This window comes from Oncorhynchus tshawytscha, unplaced genomic scaffold (genome assembly GCF_018296145.1).
Source record: "Oncorhynchus tshawytscha isolate Ot180627B unplaced genomic scaffold, Otsh_v2.0 Un_contig_18335_pilon_pilon, whole genome shotgun sequence".
NCBI lineage: Eukaryota > Metazoa > Chordata > Actinopteri > Salmoniformes > Salmonidae > Oncorhynchus > Oncorhynchus tshawytscha.
Window position 1 is genome coordinate 22156 of NW_024608010.1, and position 15010 is coordinate 37165.

General features: G+C 44.5%; 1 pseudogene; it reads right to left on the bottom strand.

Annotated features, from left to right (window-relative positions):
• The window catches only part of LOC121843210, a 34596-nt pseudogene extending 21263 nt beyond the window's left edge, over positions 1-13333 (bottom strand).
• Between the last annotated feature and the right edge of the window lie 1677 nt (positions 13334-15010).

Below are 15010 nucleotides of genomic sequence, written 5' to 3' on the forward strand. Positions count from 1 at the left end.
TCCTCCACTTTGAGCCATGAGAGATTGACATGCAAATGATTAATGTCAGCTCTCCGTGTACATTTAAGCCGTGCTGCCCTGTTCTGAGCCAATTGTCACTTCCCGAGGTCCTCTTTGTGGCACCTGACCACATGATTGAACATTAGTCCAGGTGTGACAAAACCAGGGCCTGTAGGACCTGCCTTGTTGATTGTGTTGTTAAAAAGGCAGAGCAGCGCTTAATTATGGACAGACTTCTTCCCATTTTAGCTATTGTTGTATCAACATGTTTTGACCATGACAGTTTATAATCCAGGGTTACTCCAAGCAGTTTAGTCACCTCAACTTGCTCAAATTGCACATGATTTATTACAAGATTTAGTTGAGGTTTAGAGTTTAGTGAATGATTTGTAGGAGCAACCATATGGAACACACTTTCTGGCTTAGATTGAAAATATGGCAAGTAGGAGTGGCAATATTGTCCACTATTATCCTCAGTAATTTTCCATTAAATCAGACCTCAGTGGCTTTTCATTGTTGATAGACAACAATATTGTTTTTAATGGATGCATGCTTATTAGTAACTGAAATAAGCAATTTAATAAATGTGTCAAGTGCAGCGTATGGTTGCTCCTCATTGCACACCACAGACCAACAAATATTCTTTAAATCAACAACATAGGAATCACTACAAAACGTATTGTATGACCTCTTATACACTATATTAGGGCCAGCCTTTGGAACTTTGGTTTTCCTTGATATGGTTACTAAAAACCAAATTGTATTTGTCTCAAGCTGGGGATATACAATAGGTGTAGACCTTACAGTGAAATGCTTACTTACAAGCCCTTAACCAACAATGCAGATCAAGAAATTGTAACGGCTTTCCTCCTCTTCGTCTGAGGAGGAGTAGGAGAGATCGGACCAATACACAGCGTGGTATGTGTTCATTATGTTTATTTGCCTGAACACCAAAATACAAAATAACGACGTGAAGAAACAAAAACCGAAACAGTCCCGTGTGGAACTGACACGGAAAATAACCACAACTCAAAGGTGAAACCAGGCTACCTAGGTATGGTTCTCTATCAGGGACAACGATTAACAGCTGCCTCTGATTGAGAACCATACCAGGCCAAACACAAAAATCCCAGATCATAGAAAAAGGAACATAGACAACCCACCCAACTGACCATACTAATCAAAGACATAACAAAAGAACTAAGGTCAGAACGTGACAGAAATATAGTTAAGAAAATATTTAGTAAATAAACTAAAGTAACAAATAAAAAGTAACACAATTAAATTACATAACAATAATGAGGCTATATACAGGGGGTACCGGTACCGAGTCAATGTGCGGGGGTACAGGTTAGTCGATGTAGTTTGGGGTAAAGTGTAGGTTGGGGTAAAGTGACTATGCATAGATAATAAACACTGAGTAGCAGCAGGAAGCTTGGTCCCAGTGATGTACTGGGTCGTACGCACTTCCCTCTGTAGCGCCTTACGGTCGGATGCCGAGCAGCTGCCATACCAGGCGGTGATGCAACCGGTAAGGATGCTCTCGATGGTGCAGCAGCATAACTTTTTGAGGATCTGAGGACCTATGCCAAATCTTTTCAGTCTCCTGAGGGGGAAAAGGTGTTGTCGTGCCCTCTTCACAACTGTCTTGGTGTGTTTGGACCATGATAGTTTGTTGGTGATGTGGACACCAAATAATTTGAAACTCTCGACACGCTCCACTACAGCCCTGTCGATGTTAATGGGGGCCTGTTCGGCTCTCCTTTTCCTGTAGTCCACGATCATCTCCTTTGTCTTGCTCACATTGAGGGAGAGGTTGTCCTGGAAACACACTGCCAGGTCTCTGACTTCCTCCCTATAGGCTGTCTCTGTTGGTGATCAAGCCTTCTTGGCTAAATTCCCAAGCTGGCCCTCAAACCATCACGGTCACCTAATAATCCCCAGTTTACAATTGGCTCATTCATTCCCCTCCTCTCCCCTGTAACTATTCCCCAGGTCGTTGCTGCAAATGAGAACATGTTCTCAGTCAACTTACCTGGTAAAATAGCGGATAAATAAAAAAATACCACTGTTGTGTCGTCAGCAAACATAATGATGCTGTTGGAGTTGTGCTTGGCCACGAAGTCGTGGGTGAACAGGGAGTACAGGAGGGCAGTAAGCACACACCCCTGAGGTGCCCTTGTGTTGAGGATCAGCATGGCAGATGTGTTGTTGCCTACCCTTACCACCTGGGAGTGGCCCATGAGGAAGTCTAGGATCCAGTTGCAGAGGGAGGTGTTTAGTTCCAGAGTCCTTAGCTTAGCGATGAACTTTGAGGGCACTATGGTGTTGAATGCTGAGCTGTAGTCAATGAACATCATTCTCACATAGCTTTTATTTTTGTCCAGGTGGGAAAGGGCAGTGTGGAGTTGGGGTTGTATGTGAATTGGAGAGGGTCTAGGGTTTCTGCATTGATGGTGTTGATGTGAGCCATGACCAGCCTTTCAAAGCACTTCATGGCTACCAATGTGAGTGCTACGAGGAGGTAGTCATTTAGGCAAGTTACCTTCACTTTCTTGCCACTGGAACTATGATAGTCTGCTTGAAACTTGGGAATTACATACTCGGTCAGGGAGAGGTTGAAAATGTCAGTGAAGACACTTGCCAGTTGGTCTGCTCATGCTCTGAGTACACGCCCTGGTAATCCACCTGGCCCCGCGGCCTTGTGAATGTTGACCTGTTTAAAGGTCTTGCTCACATCGGCTACGGAGAGCGTGATCACACAGTCTTTCGGAACAGCTGGTGCTCTCATGCATGCTTCAGTTTTGAAGCGACTGTGCTTCCCTTTGTAGTCCGTAATAGTTTGCAAGCCCTGCCACATCTGACGAACGTCAGTGCCGGAGTAGTAGGATTCAATCTTAATCCTGTATTGACACTTTGCCTCTTTGATGGTTCGTCTAAGGCCATAGCGGGATTTCTTATAAACGTCCGGATTAGTGTCCCACTCCTTGAAAGCCGCAGCTCTAGACTTTATCTCAGTGCGGATGTTGCCTGTAATCCATGGCTTCTGGTTGGGATATGTATGTACAGTCACTGTGGGGACGACGTCGTCAATGCACTTAATGATGAAGCCAGTGACTGAGGGGGTATACTCCTCAATGCCATTGGATGAATCACGGAACATATTCCAGTCTGTGTTTGCAAAACAGTTCTGTAGCGTAGCAACCACGTCATCTGACCACTTCCGTATTGAGAGAATCACTGCTACTTCCTGCTTTAGTTTTTGCTTCAGGAGGATAGAATTATAGTCAGATTTGACAAATGGAGGGCGAGGGAGAGCTTTGTATGCATCTCTGTGTGTGGAGTAAAGGTGGTCTAGAGTTTTTTCCTCTGGTTGCACATGTGACATGCTGGTAGAAATTATGTAAAATTGATTTTAGTTTGCCTGCATTAAAGTCCCCGGCCACTAGGAGCGCCACTTCTGGATGGGCATTTTCTTTTGCTTATGGCCTTAAAACAGCTCGTTATGTGCGGTCTTAGTGCCAGCATCGGTTTGTGGTGGTAAATAGACGGCTATGAACAATATAGATGAGAACTCTCTTGGTAGTGTGATCTACAGCTCATCATGAGGTACTCTACCTCAGGTGAGCAATACCTTGAGACTTCTTTAATATTAAACATTGTGCATCAGCTGTTATTGACAAATAGACACACACCCCTGCCCCTCGTCTTACCACACGTAGCTGCTCTGTCCTGCCGATGCACAGAAAACCAGGACAACTCTATATTATCCATGTCGTCGTTCAGCCACGACTCGGTGAAACATAAGATATTACATTTTTTAATGTCCCATTGGTAGGATAGTCTCGGCCGTTCATCCAGTTTGTTTTCCAGTGATTGCACATTGGCCAATAGAACCAATGGTAGTGGTGATTTTCTCACTCGCCTACGAATCCTAACAAGGCATCCCAACCTTCTCCCTCTGTATCTCCGCCTTTTCTTCCCGCAAATGACAGGGATTTGGGCCGGGTCTCCGGAGAGCAGTATATAATTTACGTCGGACTCATTTGCCCAGTTCAAGGTGGATAATCGCTGTTCTGATGTCCAGAAGCTCTTTTCAGTCATAAGAGACCATAGCGTCAACTTTATGTTCAAAATAAGTTACAAACAATGTGAAAAAGCAAACAGAATAGCACAGTTGGTTAGGAGCCTGTAAAACGGCAGCCATCCCCTCTGGCGCCATTACTATATTGTGATCACTACATCCGATGGATATGGATACTGCTTTAAAGCAAATTTCTGCAGCATTAGTAAAGATGTGATCAATACATGTTGATGATTTCATTCCTACCCTGGTAGGTTGATTGATAACCTGAACGAGGTTGCAGTTACTAGTTACAGTGTGAAGTTTTCTCTTGAGTGGGCAGCCTAATGAAAGCCAGTCAATATTTAAAATCACCCAGAAATTATACCTTTCTATCGATATCACATACATTATCAATCATTTCACATGTTATCCAGATATGGACTATTAGCGCTTGGTGGTCTATAGCAGCTTCCCACAAGAATGGGATTCAGGTGAGACAGATGAACCTGTAGATCATGACTATAAAGCGCTACACCTCCACCATTGGCATTTCTGTCTTTTCTGTAGATGTTATAACCATGTGTTGCTACTACTGTATCATCAAAGGTATTATCTAAGTGAGTTTCAGAGATTGTCAGAATATGAATGTCATCTGTTACTAGTAAAAAATGTATTTCATGAACCTTGTTTCTTAAGCTACATATGTTCACATGGGCAATTTATTTTAAACTTTTCTGTGATACTTGATAGTTTTCATTGCTTTACTGGGAAGCTTAGCAGAAGTAAACATGCTCATATTATTTATGTTAGTGCAGGGTGTGCTGCACACAGTGGACGTCCTACTAGGGCACACCACCTCAGTGCTAACAGTTTAACTCTGGTTCATAATGATTACTGCATACAATATATGTAGGATGAGCAGAGACATTCAGGTCAGTTAAGAGCGACATAAATTAGGTTACTTACATTGTGTCTACCAATGCACAAGGGATAATGTACATTTGCTGAAGCATTATGACAACTCAGTGACACAATGGTAGGGATTAACTGAGCTGTGCTTGGGTCATTGAACACAGCAATCAGTATGTATTATGAATAAGAGGTATTTTTTTGGCATAAACCTAAAGGTGTTTTCATAGTTTCAGTATTTGACATGTACGTGATGAAGTAACTACAGATTATGATGTCTTTACTACATTTTGTCATCCATCCATTTATCCATCCATCCTACCAGAGGGATAATGCCTTGCTGGTCCTTCTGGTCCTGCTTGCCCATCATGGTGTAGCTCTTCCCAGATCCAGTCTGGCCATATGCAAAGATACACACGTTGTAGCCCTCAAAGGCATGCAGCAACATCTCCTCTCCAATATCTTTGTACACCTGCTTCTGTGAATGGTAGTTGATGTCGTCCGGCTGCAGAGAGAGAGAGAGAGAAAGAGAGAGAGAGAGAGAGAAACAGAGAGAGAGAGAGAGAGCAAGAGAGGTTAGAGAAACAGAGAGAGAGAGAGCAAGAGAGGAGAGAGAAACAGAGAGAGAGAGCAAGAGAGGTTAGAGAAACAGAGAGAGAGAGAGAGAGAGAGAGAGAAACAGAGCGAGAGAGAGCAAGAGAGGAGAGAGAATGAGAGAAACAGAGAGAGAGAGCAAGAGAGGTTAGAGAAACAGAGAGAGAGAGCAAGAGAGGAGAGAGAGAAACAGAGAGAGAGAGCAAGAGGAGAGAGAAACAGAGAGAGAGAGCAAGAGAGGTTAGAGAAACAGAGAGAGAGAGAGCAAGAGGGGAGAGAGAAACAGAGAGAGAGAGCAAGAGAGGAGAGAAACAGAGAGAGAGAGAGCAAGAGAGGTTAGAGAAACAGAGAGAGAGAGAGAGCAAGAGAGGTTAGAGAAACAGAGAGAGAGAGAGCAAGAGAGGAGAGAGAAACAGAGAGAGAGCAAGAGAGGAGAGAGAAACAGAGAGAGAGCAAGAGAGGAGAGAGAAACAGAGAGAGAGAGAGAGAGAGCAAGAGAGGTTAGAGAAACAGAGAGAGAGAGAGAGCAAGAGGGGAGAGAAACAGAGAGAGAGAGCAAAGAGGAGAGAGAAACAGAGAGAGAGAGAGCAAGAGAGGTTAGAGAAACAGAGAGAGAGAGAGAGCAAGAGAGGAGAGAGAAACAGAGAGAGAGCAAGAGAGGAGAGAGAAACAGAGACACAGAGAGCAAGAGAGGAGAGAGAAACAGAGACAGAGAGCAAGAGAGGAGGAGAGACAGAGAGAGAGAGAGAGAGCAAGAGGTTAGAGAAACAGAGAGAGAGAGAGCAAGAGAGGAGAGAGAAACAGAGAGCAAGAGAGGAGAGAGAAACAGAGAGAGAGCAAGAGAGGAGAGAGAAACAGAGAGAGAGAGAGAGCAAGAGAGGTTAGAGAAACAGAGAGAGAGAGCAAGAGGGAGAGAGAAACAGAGAGAGAGAGCAAGAGAGAGAGAGAAACAGAGAGAGAGAGAGAGAGAGCAAGAGAGGTTAGAGAAACAGAGAGAGAGAGCGAGCAAGAGAGGTTAGAGAAACAGAGAGAGAGCAAGAGAGGAGAGAGAAACAGAGAGAGAGCAAGAGAGGAGAGAGAGAGAGAGAGAGAGAGAGAGAGAGAGCAAGAGAGGAGAGAAACAGAGAGAGAGCAAGAGGAGAGAAACAGAGAGAGCAAGAGAGGTTAGAGAAACAGAGAGAGAGAGAGCAAGAGGGGAGAGAGAAACAGAGAGAGAGAGAGAGAGCAAGAGGAGGTTAGAGAAACAGAGAGAGAGAGAGCAAGAGCAAGAGAGGTTAGAGAAACAGAGAGAGAGCAAGAGAGGAGAGAAACAGAGAGAGCAAGAGAGAGAGAGAGAGAAACAGAGAGAGAGCAAGAGAGAGAGAAACAGAGAGAGAGAGAGCAAGAGGTTAGAGAAACAGAGAGAGAGAGCAAGAGAGGAGAGAGAAACAGAGAGCAAGAGAGGTTAGAGAAACAGAGAGAGAGAGAGCAAGAGGGAGAGAGAAACAGAGAGAGAGAGAGAGAGAGCAAGAGAGGTTAGAGAAACAGAGAGAGAGAGAGAGCAAGAGAGGTTAGAGAAACAGAGAGAGAGAGCAAAGAGGTTAGAGAAACAGAGAGAGAGAGAGAGCAAGAGAGGAGAGAGAAACAGAGAGAGAGAGCAAGAGAGGAGAGAGAAACAGAGAGAGAGAGAGCAAGAGAGGAGAGAAACAGAGAGAGAGAGAGCAAGAGAGGAGAGAGAAACAGAGAGAGAGAGAGTAAGAGAGGTTAGAGAAACAGAGAGAGAGAGAGAGCAAGAGAGGTTAGAAACAGAGAAGAGAGAGAGAGAGCAAGAGAGGAGAGAGAAACAGAGAAAGAGCAAGAGAGGAGAGAGAAACAACAGAGAGAGAGAGGAGAGAGAGACAGAGAGAGAGAGCAAGAGAGAAACAGAGACAGAGCAAGAGAGGAGAGAGAGACAGAGAGAGAGAGAGAGAGAGCAAGCAAGGAGGAGAGAGAAACAAACAGAGAGAGAGAGGAGAGAGAGACAGAGAGAGAGAGCAAGAGAGAGAAACAGAGACAGAGCAAGAGAGGAGAGAGAGACAGAGAGAGAGCAAGAGGAGAGAGAGACAGAGAGAGAGAGAGAGAGAGCAAGAGAGGAGAGAGAAACAGAGAGAGAGAGAGAGAGAGAGAGAGAGACAGAGAGAGAGAGCAAGAGAGAGAAACAGAGACAGAGCAAGAGAGGAGAGAGAAACAGAGAGAGAGCAAGAGAGGAGAGAGAAAACAGAGAGAGAGCAAGAGAGAGAAACAGAGACAGAGAGAGAGAGGAGAGAGAAACAGAGAGAGAGAGCAAGAGAGAGAAACAGAGACAGAGCAAGAGAGGAGAGAGAGACAGAGAGAGAGAGCAAGAGAGAGAAACAGAGAGAGAGAGCAAGAGAGAGAGGAGAGACAGAGAGAGAGAGCAAGAGAGGAGAGAGACAGTGAGAGAGAGATTGGGCGAGAGCGCAAGAAGAGAGAGAGTGAGAGAGAAGAGCGAAAGGGATTGAGGTTTAATACACCTTTATTAAGCCATTACAGAGTAAATACTGTCCTCATGACTTGCATGATCTTTAAATGCACGACATTCAAGTCTCTAGTGTGGTACTTGTGTGGCAAAACTCACCGTGGTATGTGACCAGTAGGAGTAGTCGAAGTTGAAGCTCTTGTTCTCCTTCGGCTGTTTGGGGTTTAGGATCGCTGAAAGGACAGACAGGAAGGAAACAAAGGTTAGAAGTATCCAAACCAAACCCAGAAATCTACACCAAGTAAACTATTGTGATACACTGTATATGGCAGACCAGATATATAATATATTTGGCTGACTACATACAGAAGGTACAATTAGTGGAAAATGCATTGTCATCATTTCAGGAAGAATTGTGGAGCTGGTGGAATCTGAAAATAGGCCAAGCGTTTGTGGAAAACTGAGCAAGTCTGTCTCTGTGAAAGCTTTAATGGCCAAGGCACAGAAGCAGAGAAAGCACCTGGCAGCAGCTGGTGTCTGTGGCCCTTAGAGGTAATGCAGCGATTAGGTTCATCTGAGCCTGACTGATACAGCCGCATCATCAGTGGTGTCTGACCAATCATGATGTCACTTATGTCATAGACTGGGGAATGAACAGTTGATTGCATAGTAACTAATTACAGAGAATCTTTGATAAAAACTATCAGTCTTCAGTTAATGATAGTAAAGACGACAGTACCAGGCCAAAGATTGTGGGAATGAGGTCATAAACAGACCCGCCGACAGGCACAAAGCAGAGGAACAAGACACACCCACACACACATCAGCTGACTCAGTGTCTCAGCTCAGACAGAAACAACGAGGCCTATTGGACCCTCTGGCTCGAGGGATAAGACGCTCTAGAGGTCCACACACAGACACACACGGTTCTGACTGGACCCTTTGTTTCACTTCCTATGGAGATGTGTTACATGCCCCACTGCCCACCGTCGCATTGCTTTCAAGCGTGTATTTTACATGTATTTTAAAACCATATACAATGTCATATCGTCAATGTCTGATGAAAATCTCTTCTCTCCAAAACAGAAGCTTTTCTTGACCACATTTTCCCATGAATGAGCATAAAAATATGAAACTTCAGAATGATTATTTATTTATCTAGGCAAGTCAGTTAAGAACAAATTCTTATTTACAACGACAGCTTAAGAACAGTGGGTTAACTGCCTTGATCAGGGACAGAACAACAAATTTTTAACTTGTCAACTTGGGGATTTGATTTAGCAACCTTTCGGTTACTAGCCCAACGCTCTAACCACAAGGCTACCATCTTGGTCCTTGGTTCGAGAGTCATGAAACGTTCAGAGTACATTGGGGGGAGTTACTGCTCTCAACAAATTTAAAACATTTCAAATGTAATGGCAAAAAAAGGAGTTACAAGATTTTTCATCAGACCGCAACAATATGAGATTGTCTCCTGAAGGCCCAATCTAAATCAGACCATAATAGTAAATATTTCATCAAACTGTATTTATTATTGTCAAGAACATATTTGCCTGGAGTTATCAGACTGGAAAATGATGTATATCACAATGGAAGGCCTTTCAAGGATTTGTCACGCCCTGATCTGATTCGCCTGTCCTTGTGCTTATCTCCACCCCCCTCCAGGTGTCGCCCATCTTCCCATTATCCCCTGGGTACTTATACCGGTGTTTTCTGTTTGTCTGTTGCCAGTTTGTCTTGTTTGTTCAAGTCAACCAGTGGTTTGTCTCAGCTCCTGCTTTTCCCCAGTCTCTCTTAGTCTCGCCCTCCTGGTTGTGACCCTTGCCTGTCCTGACTCTGAGCCTGCCTGCCGTCCTGTCCTTTGCCCCTACTCTGGAGTACTGACCTCTGCCTGACCTGACCCTGGGCCTGCCTGCCGTCCTGTGCCTTTGCCCCTACTCTGGAGTACCGACCTCTGCCTGACCTGACCCTGGGCCTGCCTGCCGTCCTGTGCCTTTGCCCCTACTCTGGAGTACCGACCTCTGCCTGACCTGACCCTGGGCCTGCCTGCCGTCCTGTGCCTTTGCCCCTACTCTGGAGTACCGACCTCTGCCTGACCTGACCCTGGGCCTGCCTGCCGTCCTGTGCCTTTGCCCCTACTCTGGAGTACCGACCTCACTTGATAGGATTCATCAATACATATTCCAGAGATCACTATAGAACGTTGGCTTCATTGGCTACTATAACAATGGCACACTAGGCATAAAACCAGCATTTCCCCTACCAGTACTTAGCCAATCACTGCCTTCATCAGGTGACCCCCAACTAAAATATTTTAGATTTGACATACAATACATTACCAAAAGTATGTGGAACCTGCTTGTCGAACATCTCATACCAGAATCATGGGCATTAATATGGAGTTGGTCCCCCCTTTGCTGCTATAACAGCCTCCACTCATCTGGGAAGGCTTTCCACTAGATGTTGGAACATTGCTGCGGGGTCATGCTTCCATTCAACCACAAAAGCATTAGTGAGGTCAGGCACTGATGTTCGACGATTAGGCCTGGCTCGCAGTCAGTCGGGATTCCAATTCATCCCTAAGGTGTTCAATGGGGTTGAGGTCAGGGCTCTGTGCACGCCAGTCATGTTCGTCCACACCGAACTCAAAAAAACATTTCTGTATGGACCTCGCTTTGTGCACGGGGGCATTGTCATGCAGAAACAGGAAAGGGCTTTCCCCAAACTGTTGGATTCACAGAATCATCCAGAATGTCATTGTATGCTGTAGCGTTAAGATTTCCCTTCACTGGAACTAAGGGGCCTAGCCCGAACCATGAAACACAGCCCCAGATCATTATTTCTCCTCCACCAAACGTTACAGTTGACACTATGCATTGGGGCAGGTAGCGTTCTCCTGACATCCGCCAAACGGTGAAGTGTGATTCATCACTCCAGACAATGCGTTTCCACTGCTCCAGAGTTCAATAGCGGCGAGCTTTAGACAACTCCAGCTGACGCTTGGCATTGCACATGGTGATCTTAGGCTTGTGTGCAGCTGAGCTGTTGTTGCTTTTAGAAGTTTCCACTTCACAATAACACCACTTACAGTTGACCGGGGCAATTCTAGCAGGGCAGAAATTTGACAAACTGACTTGTTGGAAAGGTGGCATTCTATGACGGTGCCATGTTGAAAGTCACTGAGCTCGTCAGTAAGGCCATTCTACTGCCAATGTTTGTCTATGGAGATTGCATGGCAATGTGCTTGATTTTATACACCTGTCAGCAATGGGTGGGGCTGAAATAGCCGAATCCACTAATTTGAAGGGGTATTCACATTCATCTGTATACAGTGCATTCGGAAAGTATTCAGACCCCTTGACCTTTTCCACATTTTGTTACATTACAGTCTTATTCTAAAATTGATTAATTGAAATCATTTTCTCAATCAATCTACACACAATACCCCACAATGACAAAGCAAAAACAGTTTGTTTACATATTTTTTTTGGGGGGGGGGGTATTTACACCCCTTTTTCTCCCCAGTTTTCGATCTTGTCTCATCGCTGCAACTCCCCAACGAGCTTGGGAGAGGCAAAGGTGGAGTAATGCATCCTCTGAAACATGACCCGCCAAGTAAAGACCCACCGGCAAAACCCTCCCTAACCCGGACGACGCTGGACCAATTGTCGCAGTCCTATGGGACTCCCAGCCATGGCCGTTTCTAGCACAGCCCGGGAATGAACCCGGTCTGTAGTAACGCCCCTAGCACTGCGATGAGGGGCCTTAGACCGCTGCACTACTCAGGAGGCCCTCGAAAACAGGTTTTTAGAAATGTTTGCAAATGTTTTAAACATAAAAAATGTCAAACTGATTTCCAACAGAAATACCTTATTTCCATAAGTATTCAGACCCTTTGCTATGAGACACGAAATTGAGCTCAGGTGCATCCTGTTTCCAATTATCATCCTTGAGATGTTTCTACACCTGTGGTACATTCAATTGATTGGACATGATTTGGAAAGGGACACACCTGTCTATATAAGGGTCTACAGGTGACAGTGCATGTCAGAGCAAAAACCAAGCCATGAGGTTGAAGGAATTGTCCGTAGAGCTCAGAGACAGGATTGTGTAAAGGCACAGATCTGGGGAAGGGTACCAATAAATTTCTGCAGCAAGAACACAGTGACCTCCATCATTCTTAAATGAAGAAGATTGGAACCACCAAGACTCTTCCTAGAGCTGGCCGCCCAGCCAAATTGAGCAATCGGGGGAGAAGGGCCTTGGTCAGGGAGGCGACCAAGAACCCGATGGTCACTCTGACAGAGCATTTATGGTAGAGTGGCCAGACGGAAGCCACTCCTCAGTAAAAGGCCCATGACAGCCCGCTTGGAGTTTGCCAAAAGGCACCTAAAGGACTCTCACACCATGAGAAACAAGATTCTCTGGTCTGGTGAAACCAAGCCTGAATGTCAAGATTCACGTCTGGGGGAAACCAGGCACTGCTCATCACCTGGCCAATAACATCCCTATGGTGAAGCATGGTGGTGGCAGCATCATGCTGTGGGGATGTTTTTCAGCGGCAGGGACTGGGAGACGAGTGAGGACTGAGGGAAAGTTGAACGGAGCAAAGTGTAGAGAGATCCTTGATGAAAACCTGCTCCAGAGCGCTCAGATTGGGCGTAGGTTCACCTTCCAACAGAACAACAACCCTAAGCACACAGCCAAGACAACGCAGGAGTGGCTTCGGGACAAGTCTCTGAATGTCCTTGAGTGGCCCAACTAGAGCACAGACCTGAACCCGATCAAACATCAATGAAGAGACCTGAAAATAGCTATGCAGTGACACTCCCCATCCAACCTGGCAGAGCTTCAAAGGATCTGTAGAGAAGAATGGGAGAAACTCCCCAAATAAAGGTGTGCCAAGCTTGTAGCGTCATACCCAAGAAGACTCAAAGCTGTAATCGCTGCCAAAGGTTCTTCAACAAAGTACTGAGTAATGGGTCTGAATACTTATGATGATATCCGTTTTTTACATTTTTTATACATTTGCAACAAAAAAAATCCTATTTTTTATCATGTTATTCAATTACTACCATGCAACTGCAACAAAGATAACTCAGACGTGCAAGTGCCTTTTGCATTTTCTTACAATACTAGAAATGTCTTAAAACACCAAATATCCAATGCTCACTTGTGGTGTTCCCTGTCATCTGGATGATGCACTTGCTCTCCTTCCCGATCTCTCGAGAGTTGAAGGGACGGACCCGGACTGCCACTTTCACTGAAGCCCCGCCATGCTTCCTGTCAGTGGGGGGCGACGTGTTTATAGAGGAGTTCAGTGAGGAGGAGGGGCTTGTCACCAGGTAGACACCTGACACCTGTGAAGAGGGATGTCATGGTGAGATAAAATCAGATCTTCATTCAGAGCTTCAACTACATTGTAATGCCATCATCTAACATAAAAACGGGTAACAACTTTACATAACCTGCGTGGTTGCATTGTGATGCAGTTATAGTGCATTGAAAGACTTCATGAGGACATGGCATCTTATAATGATCCTGACTAAATGCCAGCCAGTCACCTTGTTTTTAGTAGCACTGTATGGTTGTAAAGTCTAGGCACATATATTTCCCTTATGAATTGACTGCTAGATGACATGCAGTGTTTCTTATTCTGGAAGAATCACATGACATGTTGTCATTGTCTACTTATTGCACACAGAATGAAGTTCTCCTAAATCTATTTTTGACTACCACAAACGTAGACTAGGCAGCCCTACATGCTGCGTCATTCGCCACCTCCTCAATGAATTCGGATGACCCACATCATCACCTGCACTTCATGAATCAATGTATCGGTACAGTTGATTTGCCTACGATACATCATGCCATCATCACAATGTAGACCCTCCTTCTTACTTTTTTTTCTTTAGTCGGGATAATTCAAAACCTAAAATTAAAATATTCTCAATAAATTGCGTCATTTTAGTCGACTATAAACTAGTACATGCTGGGGTAAACATTCTAATCTAGGCTATCTAAAATTAAAATGGCTGCTTTCATCGTAGAGGACATCATTTCTTATTTTTCTCCATCCTCGACGGACCTACTTACAATGGGCGCGTCTACAACGCTGCAGCTGACAATGCCGACTTTACTGCACCTGCCTGAAGAGTCATAGCCTATGGGTAATAATATGTAGCCTAACTGGGGCCTGGGTCTGTTGTCCTATATTGACCAAAAAATGTACCACCCATTACAAAATGGGTTGGCTTGTTACGTTTCATGAATTCGTTGATTCTACAGACAGCAATATCCACTCCGCGCAGCAGCTAAAAATCTCAGTCATATCATTTTATGTGCACACTGTAAAACAGAGCATCATAAAACCTACGGCCCGCAAAAATAATGTAATAAATACATAAATTACATAATTGACATGGATATTAAAGTGACAAATGTTAGTATGCAGCAACCTAGTTCGTGTTTTTTTGTTTACACTTGAAAAGACCCAACATTCATAATGTAAATATTGTTATCTCCACCATCTAGCGCTGCCGCACCTCAAAGCAAACGCACTGTCGAAGCAATTTAATATAGGCCATTACTCAATTTACTGCTAGGCTATTCGCCCACTGTAGAAATCAATGTCATTGAATTCCTCCAGACATAAATTAATCCCTGCAACACATTAACAAATTCATGATTATCAGATTTAGTTGGACTGTGGATCTGATCAAATTAAAGAAGCTATTGACAAGATGATTCTATACATTTAAAAACAATTGTTTCACAATGTCTAATTATGTGGATGCCAATGTTCCTCAAAATAACAACACATTTAGTTTGCATTATCCAAATAATCCAGACTTCATGCATAAACAAGGCGCAGTGCTCTTTTAAAATCCTTGTTTACTGCCCCAAGATAAGGAAGAAGAGCCTCAAAATGGCCAATCCAAACAGACAACCATGAGGAACAACAACACCGTTGGTTCCCCACTGCG